At 43.9% G+C, this 21827-nt stretch overlaps 1 long non-coding RNA gene and 1 other non-coding gene across 2 annotated transcripts in view; one reads left to right on the top strand and one right to left on the bottom strand.

The window, feature by feature from the left end:
- LOC144261409 (uncharacterized) overlaps positions 1-21827 on the bottom strand; it is a 276825-nt gene that overhangs the window by 197300 nt on the left and 57698 nt on the right. Inside the window, exon 2 of the long non-coding RNA XR_013345260.1 lies at positions 5035-5112. This is a non-coding gene — a long non-coding RNA (uncharacterized LOC144261409). The remainder of the gene's footprint in view (positions 1-5034; positions 5113-21827) is intronic.
- LOC144261712 (U6 spliceosomal RNA) lies at positions 17798-17901 on the top strand. The gene has a single exon (XR_013345406.1). It is a non-coding gene; the product is annotated as a U6 spliceosomal RNA (small nuclear RNA).

Raw genomic sequence — 21827 nt, 5'->3', positions numbered from 1 at the left:
ACAGAGCCCCTGTTCAGTTTGTAATGGGCGGATTACTACATCACACAACAAACACCAGGTGCTCCTACCATGGGGCCTGCCCTTCTCACTGGAATGCTCCTCAATGGAACCGGGGGGCATTCATCCCCAGCCCTTGGAAGGGAAGGTGGCATCGTACCTACATTCAGGTTAGCTCTGTACGTAGGGAGAGGGGGGAGGGTGTTGTACCAGGGAGGAAGGGGGAGCACCAAACTGGGGGAGTCATCCCTGGAGGGGCATTGTCCAGGGAGGGGAGAGATGGAGAAAAGGGCACAGAGGATGCTGTCCTGAGGGCAGTCGGGATGGAAGGGGGGTGCTGTCCCAGAGAGGGATGGGGGGGGGGTGAAGCACAGAGGGGCAGGGGACCCCACCCCACTATAGGGAGGGGATATTAATAGATCCCAAGGCCGGATCTCATATGCCCCCAGCAGAACACAGCCCAGCAACCTGCCTGGCACTAACCCTGTTAGGCCTGGAGCAGCTCTCTCCAAGAAATCAGGATGGGTTTGTGATGCTGATACCAGCTCTGATCAAAACTGTAGGTTCAGCTGAAAACTGACAAACTCACAGCTAGAAGCCAGACCAATTCACTTGTGTATTAGTACAGATCAAACTGATTGTTAAATGTATAATGATGTATTTGGTGTTTAAACTTCATGAAAACTAATGGGATGCTGCATGCACTGTTTTCACTTATCTGTATTTTGTTATAATGCAACAGCAAACATTTACATTGTATATACCCCTGTAACTAAATAACCCATCAAAGGAGAAAGAAGCCTCATGTAAGGCAAATGAACTTTAACAGGAAAGTGCTAATTCTTTCACATTTGAAGACAAGTGGTCATTGTGTGTGATGATCAGAGATCAAAGACTCCAAATGCCAATCTAAGAAAGAGCTCATGTGGGTGCTGACCCTGTCAGCTTGTTTTCTGAGAGAAGAAGCAGCATAAGTATGGATTCAGGGAAAGATCTTGCATCTCTGGACTGTTGGGATTCTTACAGAACAGAATAACTAACAAGAAGACGGAGATCCCCAGAATTATTCTGGGTAGCCCTGAGAGACTTTTGGGAAACTGGCAGATTATTACATCTCTGCGACCATTTGGAATCATATACTGTGACTCACCCGTACATATATTTTACCTGCTTTAACTCTCAATAACTCATTTTTTTTTAGCTAATAAACCTTTAGTTAGTTAATTATAGGATTGGCTACAGGCATTGTCTCTGGTGTGAGACCTAGGATACCAGTTGATCTGGGGTAAGTGACTGGTCTCTTGGGACTTGGAAGCAATCTGAAAATTGTGATTTTTGGTGTAAGTAACCATTTATAGAGTTAGACTCAAACTCTAAGGTCAGAAGGGACCATCATGATCATCAAGTCTGACCACTTGCACATTGGAGGCCACAGAACCTCACCCACCCACTCCTGTAATCGACCCCTAACCTCTGGCTGAATTATTGAAGTCCTCAATGATTTAAAGAATTCAAATTACAGGGAATCCAGCATTTACACTAGTTTAAACCTGCAAGTGACCCATGCTGCAGAGGAAGGTGAAAACCCCCCAGCATAGGTGCTGACTTTTATTTTTCTCCAGAGGTGCTCCGCCCTGAGACCCTGCCCCCACTCCGCACCTTCCCCCAAAGCCCTGCTCTTGCGCCACTTCTTCCTGCCCCTGTTCTGCTCCCTCTCCCAAAGCCCGCACCTACCCACCTCTCACTACTCTCCACCATCCCCAAGCGCTTCTTCCAGCTGCCAAAGAGCTGATCGGTGGCGGCGCCAAACAGCTGTGGCTGGTGGGTGGTGAGCATCCATTTTTTCCATGGATGCTTGAGCCAGGAGCATCCACAGAATTGGCACCTATGCCCCGCAAGTCCCCTGCCAATCTGACTTAGGGGAAAAATCCTCCCCAACCCCAAATATGGCAATCAGTTAAACCCTGGGCATGTAGGCAAGACCCACCAGCCAGACACTTGGGAAAGAATTCTCTCTAGTAACTCAGAGCCCTCCCCATATATTGTCCCATCACCAGTCATTGGAGATATTTGCTGCTGGCACTTGAAGATCAGCTACATGCCATTGTAGGAAGTCTCATCATACCATCCCCTCCATAAAAGTATCAAGCTCAGTCTTAAAGCCAGTTAGGTTTTTTGCCCTCACTGCTTCCCTTGGAAGGCCATTCCAGAACTTCACCCCTATGATGGTTAGAAACCTTAGTCTAATTTCAAGGCTAGACTTGTTGATGGTCAGTTTATACCCATTTGTTCTTATGTCCACATCGGTGCTTAATGTAAGGGGACTGTTGCCCCCTTACTAACATTCAGTGGGGGTGTTTTAGTTGCTAGCTCCCAGTACTAAAAGGGGGAAGGGTTGATAGGGAATCAGGACTCTGAGACTGCCAGTCCCTAGAAGCAATGGGGAAAGGCCAATGCTCCAGGTCAGCCTGAATGACAGGGCGGGCAGGCTAACCAGCGAGTCAGGAGGCCAGGGAGGTCCCGTCCTCTGTGTGAGCTGGAATTGCCTGGGTCGGACAGAGTAGGGCCAAGCTAACGAGAAAGCAGGGGCCCAAGCTGAGCTGGGGAGCAGAGCTGTGCTGGATCCAGAGGGACCAGAAAAGCAGCCCAGAGAGAGCAGACCCTGTCCTGGGAGTAGAGCTTCAGCCCCAAAGCCAGAGGCACAGCCCAGAGACAGCAGACTTGCCCTGGGAGGAGAGCTGCAGCAAACAGAGCCAGAGGGGCCAGAAAAGCAGCCCACGAAGCAGGTCAGTGCTGGGAGCAGAGTCACAGAAGCAGCCTGCAGAGCAGACCTGTCCTGGGAGCAGAGCTGCAGCAACCAGAGCCAAAGGGGCCAGAGAAGCAGCCCAGGGAGCTGGAGGCAGAGCAGCAGCTGTGCTGAGGTAGAGTGGAGCTGGAGCTGGGACTGGAGCAGTCCAGAGCCGGGTGTCATGAGCAGCTGGACAGAGCGCAGGGGGACCCTGGGCAGTGGGCCCAGCGCAGAGAGACGCCTCAGCCAGGAGGCTCTGCAGGCCAGACTCGTGTGGGGGATTGGTAACTCTGACAGGGAGGGGGCAACGCTGGGAAGAAGGGCCCTGCCACCTAGAGCCTGAGAGTGTGTGGCCACCACCAGAGCGAGTGTCCAACCCACAGCATCCCTGCAGCACAGCCAGGGCCTGAGAAGAAGGCCTGGGACTTACAAGGAACAGACTATGAACTGCCCTGACATTCCAGAGACACTGTTTGTGATGTTCCCTGCCACGGAGCAGGGTGATGTGTTTCCTTTAACCTTTCCCATTTTTCCTTACTCTTTTTTAAATTAATTGTTGATTAAATAACTTACAATTTAAAGCAAATGCATGTAATGGTCAGTGGGTCAGAGAAGTGCCCAGTGCAGAGAGAGTACCCCGGAGTGGGGACACCTTAGCCCCTGTCCTAGGTGACCACAGCAGGGTTGGGGGGTTGAGCCCCCCAGGAATCCTGGGCCCAGCCTTGTTGGGGTTACGAGGACTCTGCCAGACAGGAAAGTGAAAGGGGAGTCCTCAAGGGCAGGGAGGCCTCTGGGTAAAGGAAGTGGGAGCAAGGACTCAGATCCTTTCGCTAGCCTACTTCACCAGGGTAGTGCAGAAGCCAGGAAATTTCCTCACAATAGCGGAACTATTCCCCCACTAACATTAACTTAAATAACTCCTCTTCCTCCCTGGTATTTCAAGTCCAGTTTACTTGAGTGGCAAGATAGACTGGAGAGTCTAAGGGGACTTTTTGTGACTCCATGGTGAGACTGTTATACAGTGACCCAGAAGTTCACATTTATTACTGACTTGTAAAATCTAATTATAGAACATAACACCAGTTTGAGGTAGCTGCCCTGTTTTTGATAGTCTGCCCTGAGGTAGGCAGTCATGGTCGTGAACCACTCCAGACAACACGACAGCGTTCACAAGCTATTTGCCAACTTTATAAAAACCAAACAAAGGGCTACATTCACAAAGAATCATTCAATGAGCTCTAATTATGACCAAATGGCGTTAGAGCCACAAAATATTCAGAACCCCCTACAGCAGGACACTCGTATAAGAGTTCATTTGTTAAAGTCCACTCTGAGAAGTTGAGAAGCCAGGATCTCAGGTCAGTCTGTGAACACTTCGCCTGAAGATGTAATACCTTAATACACTTGCTAATTTTGTGTGGGATAAATCTGGCTAAATCAGTCTCTCCTGCTTCCATCTCGTTGAATTAATTTCCCTTAATAAAGAAATAATCTAATCTGATTAATCTAATTAATCTAATATGATTAAAAGAATAATTTTTATTTCTTAATGTATCTACTAAAAGGCACCTATGCATAGTGAATTATTTTAAAAAGGTGTCTCAGACAAACTTCAGTAAAAATGCATGCCCATCTTCTCAATCCCTCCCACCAAGTCACATGACAATTATTCCAAACCCCAGACTGCTCCCAACCTCCCTGCCCCAACCCAGATGGGTTTCTCCACCACATATTAGCTGGAGCTCTCTCCTTCACCTAACGTATGTGCAACCACTAGGGACTAGGTGGGGGACCAATGTTGGATGTTGTCAAGTTCAGAAGTTCCCTCGGAACTCAGGACCCAGATGCTGGAAACCAGTTATGTGGTGACTTTATTTTTGCTTTTCAGACTGATATTACTAACCCATAGAAGCTCAGGAAAACTCAGCTTTTAAGTGTCTTGTGAGCATAAGGCAGGGGAAAAAAAATTACAAGACAGATGTTTACCCTCAGTTGGAGCGTTCCTGAAAAACTGCTGCTCCCTTTGCTTCCAGACCCCCTCCCTTCAGTAATTGCATTTTTTATTATGTACACTTAACTTGTCTATAGGCTGTACTGTTTGGCCGTTTCATTATAACCAGCCTATTTTGCATCAAACCACAACTGTAACAGCTGGTCATTCTAGAGCCAACCCAGAGATGCTGCACACAAGTAGCACACAGAGCCTTGGCATTTGAGATACCCAAATCAAGTTCAATAATAACGTGAACCTTGTGTTGATAAGATGCCAAAGAGGGTCCCATCTGATTCCTACTGGTCCAGAATCGCAGCAAACCTTATGTCCATGCCTGTAACAATACAAAAGCAGCGTGTTCCAACTTGTAATGTGCAAATATAACAAACTATTTTAAGTAAAAATATCTAATAGCATATTTCATGCATACTAAAAATTACCATTTAATTTTTAAGGTTGCCACCTGTTTCTAGATACTAAGTTTTATTCCTGTCAATGGTTTGCAACACCTTCCTGAAATTATACATGTACAGAAAAATGGTGGTTACAAAATCAAGTACTCAAAGGATTAGGAAATTCCAGATTTAAAGTTGGCCATGCAACCTTAATTCAGCTCCTCTTGTGCATATGCATTATGATACAGCCTTCAATTATATGATCACATACAATTTCCAAAGGACTCTTGTATCAGTGTACAATATGTACAGAGATCAATTCTCAGTGTCCCTCCGACCCAACATAAGCTGACTCCATCTCCTCCATTCACTTCAGTCCCAATCTCCCCTCTGTGCCTTCCAGTCCCAGCCTCCTTGCCCAGCTAGTCCCAGCCAGACCTACCCACAGTCTTTCTTCCCAGTTCCTCTCTTTTCCCCTCCCACTCCTACCCTCTCTCGGTGCCAACCTCAACAGGATCCTCCTCCAAGTCTACTCCTTTTCCTTGCCTCCAGCCCCACTCTTGCTCCCTCTGTATTTTACCCAGGTAGCTTCCTCCTCCATGCTGCCGGGTGCCAGCAAGGAGGTCATTGACAGCACACTAGAGACAGATGCATGCACAGTCTGTTTACATGTAGAAGTTGTGAAGGTCTGGAGCATGCCCTGTGCAGGCCGAATCTTCAGGCAATTAAGCTGCTAAACTCTAAGAAGTCTCAGCTGAACATGTGGGTGAATGAGATTTTTTTAAAGATTTATAGCTTGGATAAATTTGAGCAGATTTTCACAGGAAGAGCAAAAGGCACATCTTTGATAACAAAGGCAGTCTCCTGCCATATTTTAAGTTCCTGCTCCAAAGCATGGGGGCTCTAGAACTTCTCAAAGAAGACTGCCAAAATTGTTTTTGAATGCCAAAAATATGTTTTTCCCTAGCCTGGTTCTCAGAAACGTTGAATTTCCCCTAACAATTCAGTTTGATGCAGACCCTTGGCATGGAAAATTTCAGCCTGAACAGTTAAAGTTTGGCAAAGGTATAAGCCACTGAAAACAGGGTCTCACAATGGGAAGTGCCAGGTAACTTAATAGATTGTGATTACTCAACAGCGTGGGCTGAAATGTCAGCATGCAAGGAGAATATCCACCTCAACATTTCCTTTATATCAGACAGACATCACCAATTCCAGTGGCTGGGAGGCGTCAACATCTGGATGAAGAATGGTTGCTTGAAGCTGAACAAAATGGAGTGCTACTGATTCTTTCTGGAGAGGAAAATGGAGGAAGCAGTGTTTGCCTCTCAGCTATCAAGACTGTTACTTTCTGGGACCTTCACAACTACTGGAAACCCAGACAGCTGCAGCTGCTAGAAATGCCCTCTTCCACCTTTGGCTGTCCAGAAGACTATGCCCTGTTCAAATCAGACTCTGAACTGGCCATGGTGATCCACATACGTGACCTATAGGCTTGATTATTTTGTAGTTCTCTGTTCCTAGGGAGCGAAGCCAGAGCCTATGGAAGTTTCCAGCTAGCTGAGAATGTAGCCGCCTGCATGCTCAACAATGCTTGCCACAAACAGCACCTACCCCAGTGCACTGTTCACTCCACTGGCTTCCCCGCTGTAAAGTCAAGTAAAATCTCTTATGATTTTCAAAGCCATCCAAAACATCAGCACTTGGCACTTGAGGGACTCTCTCTCTCTCTCTCTCTCTGTCCCCCTGCCCCCAAGACCACGATCTCCCACAACAGTTGTGTTCCAGTGGAACGTTGTGACTGTCATCTTCTAGGGTAGGTCACATAATTACAGAAAACAGCTTTCCCAGTGGCAGGCTCCTATCATTGGAACTCACTTCTGGCAATGAAATTCTCTTATCTGTATGTCTTTAAAAAAAGTCTCTGATTAATATGGGAAAGAAGGAGAAAAAAATAGCCATCTTTGGAATGCATAATATGAAATTCTGTCTGAGACGTATAAACTAACGCTTCCTATTAATGTTGTCATTTTCCACATTACAAGTTTTGCTCTGCTATGTTTCCAGTGGTGATGAAGCTAATTTAGCTAATTGTTTTACTTCTCTAAGTATCAGGCTCATGATTTAGATCAACAAGAAATGTGCCCAGTTCTGGAAATACTGGACCAAATCCACAGTTTCCACAGTATGCATCCGATGAAGTGAGCTGTAGCTCACGAAAGCTTAAGCTCAAATAAATTGGTTAGTCTCTAAGGTGCCACAAGTACTCCTTTTCTTTTTGGACCAAATCCTGTAATCCTTATTATTTAAGCAGAGCTCCCATTGATTTTAAAGAGGAGTAGGGTCTCAAACATTAACACAAACGACAGTGCAAATTGTACACCATTAACGTTACCACTACCAGCCTTAACAAAACAAAACTCAAGGGCTTGTCCACACAAGGAAATGGCCTGGAATAGCTATTTAATACTTGCTCCCTGTATGGACACACCATCTGCCTTTTTTGTGGATTAAGATAAACTGCAAAAAGGTTGTCTTAGTGTGAAATAAGTGTCCAAATGGAAAGTTAGTGTTTTAAAATTCACACCCTCGCTTATTTCACAATAGCTTCCCCCTGTTCACAAGCCTTCAAAGCTAGCAGTTCTGCCTGCTTATATTCAGCCAGCCCAGTCTTGCAGGGATTTGGCAGTGATGAGCTAACAGATGGTAATTCAACAGTGCTTTTCAGCAGAGGTCATTAATAATATCAAGCTCCTTTAATACTTCAATTATAGTTGTCCCTTTGAAAGAGCTGCTTACATTCACACATCTCCCACAATCAAGAAGCAGTAGATTTGAGCCATTCCTGCTCTCATAACTCAGTCCTTCCAAGAGTGGGGGACTCTGTGGAGAAATGACTCTACTGTTCGCCTATCCACACAGCAGGCTGAACAAAAGTCCCCAAAACTGACAGAAAGGGGGAGAAGTGTCAGGACACTTAAGATGGGCCCAAATTAGATACGCAAGATCAGTACCTCTTCCAGTGCTTGCCTTGGTATTACTGTAGGGTTTTCAGATAAGCTTGTTATTTTTGTTTATCCATCCATGCCCGTAATAAAATAATAATTTGCAGAACAGCCTTCCATATGACGTTCTCACGGCACTTTATGAATGCTAAGACTCACAAAGGTTTGGAGTGAGGAAGGTAAACATTCACATTAGGGACGACTGAGAAGTTTTCAACTGAACCGTTTTTTGCTGAAGAATTCAGTTTCTTCTAAATCAAAATGTTGTATGACAAGGTGTCAATTTCAACAAAATTTTCCAATGAGAAAAGTTGAAAGACTTTGTTTCAGTTCATTTCTTTATTATTTTTATATATATATTAAAATATTAATTTTATATTCATTTACATTATATAAATATAATGTTTATATATCTTAAATATGAAGTCTAAACAAAACATTTCAATGGTCCCTAATCAAAATTTTTCAGAATTTTCAGAAATTTCCAAATTTCCACTTTTTGTTCTGAATCAAACAAATATTTTCTATCTGAAATGTTAGCACTTACCCCAGAGAATGGGAATTCCCATTCCCAACCAGCTCTACTCTACATTTTGCAATGGGTAAATTAAGGCACAGATAGGTTTAGTTTTTTTAAATGTATCCACTCATTTTCAGTGTCTTCATTTTTGGTTATCGAAGATGAGAAATTTTGGACTAGATCATGCTAGATGAGCAGCTTTGATTTCAGATTCTCAGACCCTCTGTGCCTCTAGTTGGGCAACCAAAAATCAAAGCACTCAAATTTAGTGGGAGGTTTTGAAAGTATTGGGTGTGTGAATTTGGGCAAATCACACGGAGAATGTGACAGAGCTGGGAATATAATCCAGACCCCAGGTGCCAAATAGTGCTTTAGCCAGAAAACCATCCTTCCCCACTCAAAAGCCTTTTCTTGTTCTCTCGTTTATAGAACTTGTGTCGTCTCCAACCTTATCAGCTGCTGCTAAGATTAGCTACCCAAAGATTAGATTCAAAATCTTCAGCTCCCTGGATGTTAGTCGGTAATTTAAGAAAAAGAAAAAAAGTTATATTTTAAAAATTTGTTTCAAGGGGATAAATGAAATTTCCAGATTTGTTGGATTTGAAGTGAGTGAATGTTTATAGCTGTGTTCAACCCCTTTGAAAAAGGTGACAAATCTATTGCATGGGTGCTACCAGACCACACTACATAATGCATACAAACGGTATGATGGATTTGCATCAATGCATTTCTCAGCTAAACCGACTTCTGCTTAGATGTTAAGCAGGGAAAACAACAACATTGTTTAAACATTTCTTATTGGTTTTAACCGCACATTCCTATTTATACTGATGAATAATGACAGTGGGAGTTGTTTCAAATCCTTTTTACTGATAACTTTCCACCCATGAAAGGAGGGTCATAATCTTTAATTTATCACAGTGCCCGACAGGGTTTTGGTGGCGGGGGTGAGAAGGTCTTTGACTAACTATCCAATAATCTTAAAAAATTGAATACTGTATTATCAAAATTTGTATTTGCTCTCCAGTAGAGCTGGATGGGTGGCATGGGGTCCGTGGGGTGCAACCTGGACTGTGGGACCACTGAGCCCTCTGTCCCACCAACCTGGGCTGCCTCTTACATGGTGATGCTGATGTCAAGCTACAAACCTCTGATAGGTACTGCACTTACACACACATCCACAGGCAGGGACACACCCAACTGAGTTACATGAATGATCAGCCACTCATGAACCATCAATAAAGATGCTCCAGACTATTCCCCACAACTCTCCAGCCTTGCACCCCAGAACTGTACTGTCTTGCAGTGGTCAGAAGCCTGGCCAGTGTAAACTCATTACCTATGACAGGTTTTAGAGTAACAGCCGTGTTAGTCTGTATTCGCAAAAAGAAAAGGAGTACTCGTGGCACCTTAGAGACTAACCAATTTATTTGAGCATAAGCTTTCGTGAGCTACAGCTCACTCGCATCCGATGAAGTGAGCTGTAGCTCACGAAAGCTTATGCTCAAATAAATTGGTTAGTCTCTAAGGTGCCACAAGTACTCCTTTTCTTTTTACTCATTACCTAGTTCACCACTTCGACAAAAGGGTAGTGGATATGCAACATCTCTTGTTAACCTGAGCTGAGATTTCCCAAACACTTCGACCAAAACACACTCTTTTAGGTAAAACAGATTTATTAACACCAGAAAAATAGATTGTGATTAGAAGAGCTAGCCATAAATGTCAGAGATAGTTACCTTAAGCAAATAAAAAGTAAACAAGCTTTCTAAATCCTAAACTTTGATTCAACTCTTGCTTAGACTAAAACAGCTTTTGTCACCCTGACAGACATTACAAGAAGGTTACAGTTCCTCAATACACAGATTCCCTTCTGGCCTGGGACCAAATTCTCTTCAAAGTCCTCCAGACATTCTTCCAGGTGTTGAGTTGGAGGTGAGTGGGGGGAGAGGCCAAGTGATGATGTCACTTCCACTCTTTTATATTTTCTTCCAGCTTACTGGAAAGATCCTTGCTGTGATGTGGGGATCAGAGAGTCCCCATTGATCAAGCAGTCTCCACTGCATACCTGCCTTCTCTAAGGAGTCTCTGGGATAGTGGATTCTTTTCTTGATGGGTGTTGATGAGCCATTAGCACTGTCTGGCTATTGATGGTGACTCCTTTGTTGTAACGAAGGCTGGTTGTGGGTGTTCCCAACCTCACAACATAGTTCAGTAGCAATACTTCATAACTTCACATACAATGATACCACATACAATCCAAAAAGATATTAATGTTCAACAGGTCAAGACTTTTAAAATGATACCTCACAAGGTACACTTGTACAAAACATATATCACCATGGTGAATATGGGGGTTCCAGGGTGGTACTTTGATGTACAGTGTGTCACACTGGGAAATGTTTTTTTTCCTGTTGAGTGAAAACTTGAGATATCAAAGATTTTCCTGTAACGTGTCTGGATAAAACAGACCTTTCAAATTAACACCCACACGCAACCTGCCTGGTGGTTAGGGCATCCACCTGTTGGATGGGATACCTGGAGGAGTCAAGTCCCTGCTCTGAATCTCTCTCTGGTTTTGATCAGAAATTCCCTCCTGGACTTGAGAAGCCTTTCCAAAACATTCCTGAAAGTGATGTGTTCTCACAAAAAGTTTCAGTTTTGGCAAAAGGGCATTTTTGATGAAAAACCATTTCATTGAAAAATTGCCAATCAGCTGTAGTATTCCATATGATTGACTGACTTACTACTACATGAGAGACCTTACCAGACTCCCATTTATCTGAAGAAAACCCAAGAACTTAATTTGATACAGATAAACAGGCATCTACTATAAATGAAAAAGATTCAGTTAGCTCAGAAAAGAAAAAAAAAGATGATTATTCTGTTCCCTTCCCTAATACTAGCTGTTATGTCCAATTCTTTTTTCTTCAGAAACTTTTGGTTTTAGAAGTTACAGCTACTAAGGCCCTGATACTGCAATCTCATAGGGCATATGCTGAAATTTATGCTCATGAATAGTCCTGTTAACTATGGGTACGTCTACTCAGCAGCTGGGAGGTGTAATTCCCATACATGGGCTAGCTGTGCTCAAGGTAGCACATAAGAGTCACTTTGTGGTTGTAGTGGCAGGGGCTAGCTGCCCAAATACAGTGCCGCCCGACCCTCTGGGTACATACTCAGGTGTCTAGCTCAAGCTGTCACCATGGCCACACTGCTATTTTAGCATGCTAGCTTGAGCAGAGCTAGTGAGTTTATGTCTACTCATGCTGGGAATTACAGTTCCAAGCTGCTGTGTAGACATACCCTGTCTCTTTTGAACACACTCCCTTCTCTACACCGATGTCGGAACATTTTTTAAAGAAGAGTATAAGATTTGTCTCCAACTCTTTCCCATCGATTTCTCTTTTCTATGAAAAATTGCTTGACACTTTGGTGAAAATGAAAACTTGTTCAGTTCTCACCCTTACCTTTTCAGCTGGCCCCTCCACTTTACTCAGTTAAAAACGTCTTCACAAATAAAATACCTTTTAAAAAAAAAGATGACCCCACTAGTCCCTATTACTGCCAGGATCGAAGGTTATTGCCAGTATTAAAGATCATATTTATCCTCTTAACTATTTATAAACTCCCTCTCACCTGTTTACTCTGCAGTGCTGCTTCTTGGCTTGACCTTGCACAGCACGGGTGTAAAGTGCTGCGTGTTTAATTGAAAGGTAAAAAGAAGGAGAGGAACCAATATTGCCTTAATGAGCAATGGGAATGTTTAGCTAAATTTCTCCTTAGCAAGGAAGCTATTTAAAGCTATGCCTCCTCTTGCACTCTTGTGGGGGACAGACCTCAATATTGATGCAAAAATTAATGAAAGTTGTAACATTTTTGTAATGTTGGTCAATACAAACTTGTGTGCCCTTTTACAGAATATTAAAATATACCTACAAGTATGTTATTGCCAGGATGCTTGAAAACAACATCTGTGTATGGGTTGGTTATAATATGTTCAGGCAAATTAAAGAAATTACAGAAGGCTTCTGCTTTCTGCAGGGATGAAAGTAAGTCTAGGGACTTACTGGTACGGGGCTGGGGAGGTCAGCGCCAGCCCCGGCCCACCCTGTACCAGCAAGTGCCTCCTTCCCCCTCCCCAGAGTAACAGCGGCAGCCAGAGGCTCTGGCACCAGTTTAAAAGGGCCCTGGGAGGTAGCGACGGCCAGAGCCCTGGGCCCTTTAAATCGTCCCCAGAGCCCCGCCACCGCTTCCCCGGGACTCCAGCAGCAGGACTCCGGGGACATGGCTCCGGCCGCCTCTACCGCCCCAGGCCCTTTAAATCACCGCCCCAGCCCCGCTGCCTCTACCCTAGGGCTCCAGCAGCAGGGCTCTGGCAGCAATTCAAAGGGCCGGGGGCTCCAGCCGCTGCTGGGAGCCGCAGGCCCTTTAAATTGCACCTGGGGAAACTGATCCACCCTGATACGGCACACCGGCTCTTGCCGGTGTGCTGTACCGGGGCGCACCGGCTTACTTTTACCTCTGGCTTTCGGTCATCCAGAAACTGGCTAAGGCTCAGAAAGATAATACCTCCTTGACCATAAAATGGTTTATGACCCCCACGAGTGTTTACACAGACTTTTCAAAAGCAGCTTTCCTAACTTTACTTTGCCTTAACTTTTATACTATGCTTATTGGAATTTGTGCTTTGTACAAAATACTTAATAGACGTTTAATTGCTACCACAGATTGGAACTCTAAGAAGCTTGAGTCAAGAAACAAACAAACCAAAAGAGTGTCCTATCTACAGGGCCATCCTTAGGACTGATGGGGCACTTAGAGGAGAGGAAAGTGATCAGGAACAGTCAGCATGGATTCACCAAGGGCAAGTGATGCCTGACTAATCTAATTGCCTTCTATGATGAGATAACTGGCTCTGTGGATGAAGGGAAAGCAGTGGACGTGTTGTTCCTTGACTTTAGCAAAGCCTTTGACACGGTCTCCCACAGTATTCTTGCCAGCAAGTTAAAGAAGTATGGGCTGGATGAATGGACTATAAGGTGGATAGAAAGCTGGCTAGATTGTCGGGCTCAATGGGTAGTGATCAATGGCTCCATGTCTAGTTGGCAGCCGGTATCAAGTGGAGTGCCCCAAGGGTCAGTCCTGGAGCTGGTTTTGTTCAATATCTTCATAAATGATCTGGAGGATGGTGTGGATTGCACCCTCAGCAAGTTTGCAGATGACACTAAACTGGGAGGAGAGGTAGATATGCTGGAGGGTAGGGATAGGATACAGAGGGACCTAGACAAATTGGAGGATTGGGCCAAAAGAAATCTGATGAGGTTCAACAAGGACAAGTGCAGAGTCCTGCACTTAGGACGGAAGAATCCCATGCACTGCTACAGACTAGGGACCGAATGGCTAAGCAGCAGTTCTGCACAAGAGGACCTAGGGGTTACAGTGGACAAGAAGCTGGATATGAGTCAACTGTGTGCCCTTGTTGCCAAGAAGGCCAATGGCATTTTGGGATGCATAAGTAGGGGCATTGCCAGCAGATCAAGGGAAGTGATCATTCCCCCCTATTCGACACTGGTGAGGCCTCATCTGGAGTACTATGTCCAGTTTTGGGCCCCACACTACAAGAAGGATGTGGAAAAATTGGAAAGAGTCCAGCGGAGGGCAACAAAAATGATTAGGGGTCTGGAACACATGACTTATGAGGAGAGGCTGAGGGAACTGGGGATGTTTAGTCTACGGAATAGAAGAATGAGGGGGGATTTGATAGCTGCTTTCAACTACCTGAAAGGGGGTTCCAAAGAGGATGGCTCTAGACTGTTCTCAGTGGTAGCAGGTGACAGAACAAGGAGTAATGGTCTCAAGTTGCAGTGGGGGAGATTTAGGTTGGATATCAGGAAAAAATTTTTCACTAGGAGGGTGGTGAAACACTGGAAAGCGTTACCTAGGGAGGTGGTGGAATCTCCTTCCTTAGAAGTTTTTAAGGTCAGGCTTGACAAAGCTCTGGCTGGGATGATTAAATTGGGGATCGGTCCTGCTTTGAGCAGGGGGTTGGACTAGATGACCTCCTGAGGTCCCTTCCAACCCTGATATTTTATGATTCTATGCAGTATTATTAAACTGGTGCCCCTATGCCCGACGGCAGCCCGGGCTTGCAGCCCAGGAGGGGAGGGACGAGGCAGCAAAGGATACCGAGCCGCCCAGCCCGCCTCATGGTGGCGGAGAGTCACAGTTTCCCAGAGAGACCCCTGTATCCTCTCCCTCACGCTGAATGTGCGGTGCTGGCACATTCGGCTCTGTGAATACGGCCCCTGCCTAAGGAGGCTGCAGCGCGCACTGGGCATGCGGGAGCTGACCCGCTCTTACCTGTTGTCATGGGCAGTGGGTGAAGCTGCCACTTGGGGAGGTTAGCTTCCCAGCCCACCTCTTCTGCCTGTGGCCGTGCCCATACTCCACCCCTGCTCTGCCCCAGGCCCCGCCCCTACTCTGCCCCAGCCCTGCCCTCTCCCCACTGTCTCCCTCCTCTCTTCCCTCCGTTCCCTGCTCACCCCCTTCCAGCCAAATCCCTGAACCCAAATGAAGCAAATGACATTTGAAAAAAAACACATTTCTGCAATTTCTTTCTAAAGAAAATGGAACATGTTTTCCTCTGCATGCCAGATGGTGAAGACTGGACATGCAGAAGGTACCTAATTAAAAGCACTAAACTTGGGAATAAAAAAAGTCAGTCACAGGTTTTTTGACATACCCTGAAGTTTGTCAGAGATTTATTTTCAAAAACTTTGCAGTAAAAGCAAGTTAGCTGTCCTGCTGAATACAACATTAAGTATTATGGAATACATGATGCAGCTCTTTTCTGTTTTACATTTTCTTAATCGGTATTTCTAAGTTGATTTTATATTTTAAATGTACTCTTAAGCCATCAAGTAATTATTCCAGATTACTACATATTTAACTCACTGTATTAAAGACATTATTTTAAATTAATCAGTCACAGAGGTTTAGTGTGTTCATAACAATGTTCATTGCTTTTAGAAAAAGGGAACGCTAATTTACTGTGTGATCTCCATAACAATAGACATGTTTATGAAATTTCACCAACTTTTAAAAATGTGTTTCCAAAGATTTTAGGCATAACAAAGGATTTCATATCTTACTAAGGTACTGATTTTGCTGGAGGGTTCTCTTAAAACTAGTTCATCAGATAGTCAGAAGTAAAGAAAGGGAAACTCATTTGTCCAGAAAGAAAAGGAGTACTTGTGGCACCTTAGAGACTAACCAATTTATTTGAGCATGAGCTTTCGTGAGCTACTGCTCACTTCATCGGATGCATACCATGGAAACTGCAGCAGACTTTATATATACACAGAGAATATGAAACAATACCTCCTCGCACCCCACTGTCCTTGGTTACTCCTTTTCTTTTTGCGAATACAGACTAACACGGCTGTTACTCTGAAACCTGTCATTTGTCCAGCTATCTGGAAGGAAAGGGGTGTTGTCCCTTTAAGGACTCTCTTCAACAGGGATGTGAAGGGAGAAGAGAACAGAAAGGACAGGAAGACTGGAAGCAAGATTTTTGTATTATAGTATTTAAAATTAAAATGTGTATTTTAGATAAGGGTGGTCTTTTGAAGGATTTATTTAAAAAACAATATGTCTGAAGATCCAAGCATTTGAGGCTAAAGATGAATACTCAACTTGTGCATCTAAAAATCTATGCAAGGATTTTTTAGAGATGTGATTTTTTAATCTCCAGCAACACACTAATGAAATATTTTTAAAGCAAATTTTAAACTAATGTCCTGTAGACTAACGTGTTCTGAGTAAATATTATATAATGCACAACTGCTTTTGTCAGTAAATTCAGAAACTGACAGTATATACGTGGTTTCAGAGTAACAGCCGTGTTAGTCTGTATTCGCAAAAAGAAAAGGAGTACTTGTTGCACCTTAGAGGCTAACCAATTTATTTGAGCATGAGCTTTCGTGAGCTACAGCTCACTTCATATACGTGGGGGTTGGCAAATGGCTTCATTACCACTTGAATGGCACTTTAACAGTTTCAATGTTGTGCTAATAGGTCTGGCAGGCTGGAAGCTTTTTCACTTTTAAAGTTACTAGATCCCCTCTGGAGTAAGAGTCACCAGACTGCAGCAGCTAGCTGTGGGAGCCTACAGGAAGGGTCAGAACAGGGATAGGAAGAGCCAGGATGGGTGCCCCAAATTTTCTGGTGCCCTACACAGCCACATGTGCCTAAGGACGGCCCTGTCTATCTAGACCAGGATACCTCCCTCTTGTATAAATGATAAGTTTGGAATACATATAATTCCTTATCTCAAGAACAGAAAATTTGTAAAGATAAGTGTTTAGGGAAGACCTGGTCCTGAAAAAGAATGTAAAGATGTTCTTTATACAGATACCCCAAAAAGGAATGTGGGGATTTGTTATCAGAACAATAAATCTAGATTGTAAAGAGGGCCTCTACCATAGGCGCGAACTCCATGGGTGCTCTGGGGCTGGAGAGCCTCCTGCCCGCTGTCGGGCCCTCTGGGGCTGGAGCACTCATGGGAAAAAAATGGTGGGTGCTGAGCACCCACCGGCAGCCCTCCCTACCAGAACCTCCCCCTCCCCCCAGAGCCTCCTGCCACTGTCGGGCCCTCCGCCTCCTTCCCAGTACCTACCGCCTGCCACGGATCAGCTGTTTTGCGGCATCAGGAGGCACTGTGGGGAAGGGGGCAGGAGCGAAGGTGCATCGCGCGAGGGGGAAAGGGTAGGGAGGGAAGAGGCAGGTCAGGAGCAGGAAGAATCAGGCTGGGGGTGGGTCCTGGGTGGATCACCCCCCCCAGCAGATTAGAAATTTAGTGCGTATGGCCTCTACCAGCCCCCCTTTCAAGAAAATTCTGCGCCCTTAAAATTTTAGAGAAAAATGTGTGTAGTAGGGAAACGTTTTGTTAAAAACCATTGACTATTTTTTAAATGTTGAAATGGCAAACCATTTTGAAAGGCATATTTGAAAGTGTTTTAACTAAATGCAAAGAGCATGTGGTTTCTTAATATCACTGCTATGTAAGTGATAAAATGCTTTATGTACCAACCTGAAATGTAATCTGCAGCACACATACTAAAATTGGAATGATACAGAAAAGAATAGCATGGCCCCTGCACGAGGATGACATGCACATTCGTGAAGCATTCCACCTAGTACAGCTGATTACTAATGTAAAAAGCCATTTAAGTATAGATTATTTATATTAATGGGGAATTAATTAATTACTGTCAGTGCTCCAGCAACTCCCTCTCCCAGCTCAGGAAGACAAGAAGAATGATCTCTCCAAAAATTGTTATGAAGTATTAACAACTTCTTTAGCTTAAATAGTAATTAAAGACTCTAAGAATTATTGATTTTTTTTAAAAGACTGTTTTTAAAGTTAAAACTCTTTTATAAAGAACGAGTTTTGACTTTTTTTTTTTTTAATTTCCTGTTGAACGCTAATAAAACTAAAGGAACATTTCCCAAAGTGGACAGAATCAAAAGGAAATTCAAAAACTAGAAGTTATCTGAAATGTTCCCCAACAGGACACAGCCAATTAGAAGTGTGCTGCACATTCATTAAACAGACTACATATCAAAAGCTGAATATGTCAACAAAATCAACCCCTGAAGACATGAGCCGACGAAAGCATGACAGTAGCCAACCTGAATCTCAACAAGCCGGGAGAAGGAGTGTTTTCCTATAATTTCATGAAAATAAGAAGAAGAGTATAAAAAATTCTAAAGTGATCACCCATGCCACTCAGCTACTGTACTCAAACAGCATGCACGCCTCAGCTCTTCCTGCCCATCTCTGTATGCCCACTGTCACAGACAGCTAAGAAAAACAAAGACAACCCAAGAAGAAATCAACTCAAGGAAAACCTCTAAGATTTCCTCATGGATTGGTGAGAGGAAAATTAATTGACACACTGGCAAGGGATTAGATTTAGTAATTTGCAATGATTTTACTGGTCTATGGTAATGCCATTGTAACAAACTATTAACTGTTTCTCCTGCTAATCACCAAATGATTATACCATGTATTCCTGGAAAATATACATGGGCTAAACACTTGTAAACAGACAAGTAGCAGGATTTAAGATTCTTAATATTCATTAACTGGCCTGTTTGAAGACAGCTCCTTAAATGGTTTCTAAATAACTGATTTAAATATTTTCTTTCATTTCATGGGATGTAGTTGCACTGACAACCAATGCATTTACCTGAAGGCCAGTAAAATAGGAATACCTCACTAAACAGAATCTGAATGCAGAGCCAAAACAACAGCTGGGATGTTGCTTTATAACAGGGTGAACAAAAATTCTGAGCACCCCAGATTTGTGAGGTGGGCATTTAAAGGTCTGGCTCTGTGTTAGTATCCAAACGTGATGCCTTGATATAGTACACTAGAGCCAAACACTGCTCTTACAGCCATAAAAGCTCATTGATTTAAATGGGTTGCATGACTGAAACCAAGGGCCAGAATATCACCTTTTGTCAATTTTTGTTTGAGGGAGTTTTGTGGATAGCACAGGTGAGTAATTACGCTTTGTTGTGTGGATTGGGTTATCATATTACCCACAGCATTTAGAAAGAAGTGGGTTTCTATGGAGGTCCAAGTATTTCTACTCCCGGCTCTCTCCAAAAGCTGTTACAAAGCTGTCTACCATTCTGTGAAATATGACTCAGACTGCAATAAAAAAACCCTCATAAAACCATAGGATAAAATACCTTCGCCTTAAGGGCTGAATTACATTTTCAGCAGGTTTTTAGAAAGAAAAAACAAAATAGAGTCAAACTGAAGTTAGACTGCAGTGGCTATAATGAGATTTCCCTCTCTATCAGTGCTGTGAAGCAAAGGTCATGGTGTTAATATTCCATAAAAGTTTGCAGCATTTAAGACATTTTAAAAAGTCTGCAGATGATCTCAGCCTTTGCATAGATTTCTCTCCAAAATGCTTAATGACGTTGTCAGCATGAGGTGGTTAGTCAACATTCTAAAGTCTGAGCAAAGGTCAAGGCAAATAAAATATGCTGGAAATCTGAGCCCAAGGGTATGCTCTGAAATGTGGTGCTGAACACAATCCATCAATAGGTACACTTTGTTCTATTACTCACATGATCGCCAACCCTGCTTCGCTGTAAATCTGTGGTTCAGAAGTGGTCAAAAACATCATGGTTTTGGTCATCTGTGTCAATTACCAGCATGTGATTTATTAAAAAGTATACTTTAATAGATCATAATGCTAACACATCATAAACCAAATGGCAGATTATAAATCAGGTACCACTTGAAAGTATAGTGTGATTATACGCAGGCTGGGAGCACACCTTATTGTTAAGGGTGTGTCAGGGTTTCCTCCCCTCTCTGAACTCTGGGATACAGATGTGGGGACCCACATGAAAGACCCCCTAAGCTTATTTCTATCAGTTTAGGTTAAAAACTTCCCCAAGGCACAAATCCTTCCTTGTCCTTGGATGGGTACTGCTGCCACCACCAAGTGAGTTAGACAAAGATTCAAGAAAAGGACCACTTGGAGTTCCTGTTTCCCTAAAATATCCCCCCCACATCCCTTCACCCCCTTTGCTGGGGAGGCTTGAGAATAATCTGCCAACCAAATAGGTAAACCAGGTGAGCACAGACCAGACCCTTGGGTTTTTAGGACACTAAAACCAATCAGATTCTTAAAAAACTGAACTTTATTATAAAGAAAAAAAAGTAAAGAAGCACCTCTGTAAAATCAGGGTGGACGGTAACTTTACAAGGTAATCAGATTCAAAACACAGAGGATTCCCCTCTAGGCAAAACTTTAACGTTACAAAAAACAGGGATAAACCTCCCTCTTAGCACAGGGAAAATTCACAAGCTAAAACAAAAGATAACCTAATGTGCCTTGCCTTGTTTACCTACACTTTATGTAATATCAGAGACTCATTTCAGGATTGTTTGGAGGAGATGGATTTCCCTGCCCTGGTGCCTCTCTGCCTCCCAAGAAAACACAAAGAAAAGCAAAACAAAAACCTTCCCCAAAGATTTGAAAGTATCTTCTCCCCTTATTGGTCCTTTTGGTCAGGTGCCAACTAGGTTATCTGAGCTTCTTAACCCTTTACAGGTAAAGGAGGGATTTTCTGCTACCCTTAGCTGTACGTTTATGACAGGGTGCCTAACACTTCCTATCATAACACCCCTGTTTTCAGTTGCTTTATAACTTTGCCATACTTTAACCATTCAGGCTGAAGTTTCTATGCCAGGTGTCTGCCTTAGGCTGAACTTCTCTGGAAAATTTCAGCCAAAAAAATTCAGCTATTCCGGAAAACAGGGATAGGGAAAAATACATTGTTTGGGGCCATATTACATTCTGATGACCTTTTCTTTGAGAAGTTCCAGTGCCACACTGCTGTGCGGAAGAGACTTGAAATTTGGCAGGAGGTGCCTTTTGCCATCCCAGTGAAAACCTGCCAAAGTTTGTCCAAGTTTTAAGCATCAGAAGAATTGCAGTTTGCACATGCTCAGTACAGACTGCTAGTGCTTCACAGCTTAATCCCCTGAAGATTTCATTCGCAATGAGCATGCTTCAGCCTGGGACTGCAGGGGGAGATGAGCAGGACTTTCCCTGCAATTGCAGCACCCAGCTAGCTGCTCTAGGAGCCAACCCAGGTCCAAGCACCAGAACTAAGAGCAGGGCACCAGTCTTTCCTGTGCTCCCACTGAATGCCAGGCAGTGAGGAGGAAGCTACCTGAACTGAATGAAGAGAAGATAAGAGCTGGACCTGCTGAAGGGGTGGGGAGATGAGGGAAGCTGAGGCTGGGAGGAGGAGATGGACTGGGTAGGCAAAGAAACTAGGGTTGAGAACCAGTGGAGCAGAGAAGAAGGGAGACAGCTTTGATGGGAAGATGGTGCATGAGATAAACTGGGACTGGCTGGTCTATGATTGGGACAAGGAAGTGGAAGGGAGCACTGATAAGGATCCCAGAGAAGGAGATTGGAGCCAGTGGGGGTGGGGATATGGAAAGTGAGCGGGGGTGTGATTGGAAGCAGGGGGATGGAGATGCAGGCACAGATCAGATAAAGGGGTGAATGGGGGGAAGGGAGAC

Source organism: Eretmochelys imbricata, chromosome 2 (assembly GCF_965152235.1).
Source record: "Eretmochelys imbricata isolate rEreImb1 chromosome 2, rEreImb1.hap1, whole genome shotgun sequence".
NCBI lineage: Eukaryota > Metazoa > Chordata > Testudines > Cheloniidae > Eretmochelys > Eretmochelys imbricata.
This window is presented reverse-complemented; position numbering and strand designations above follow the sequence as displayed.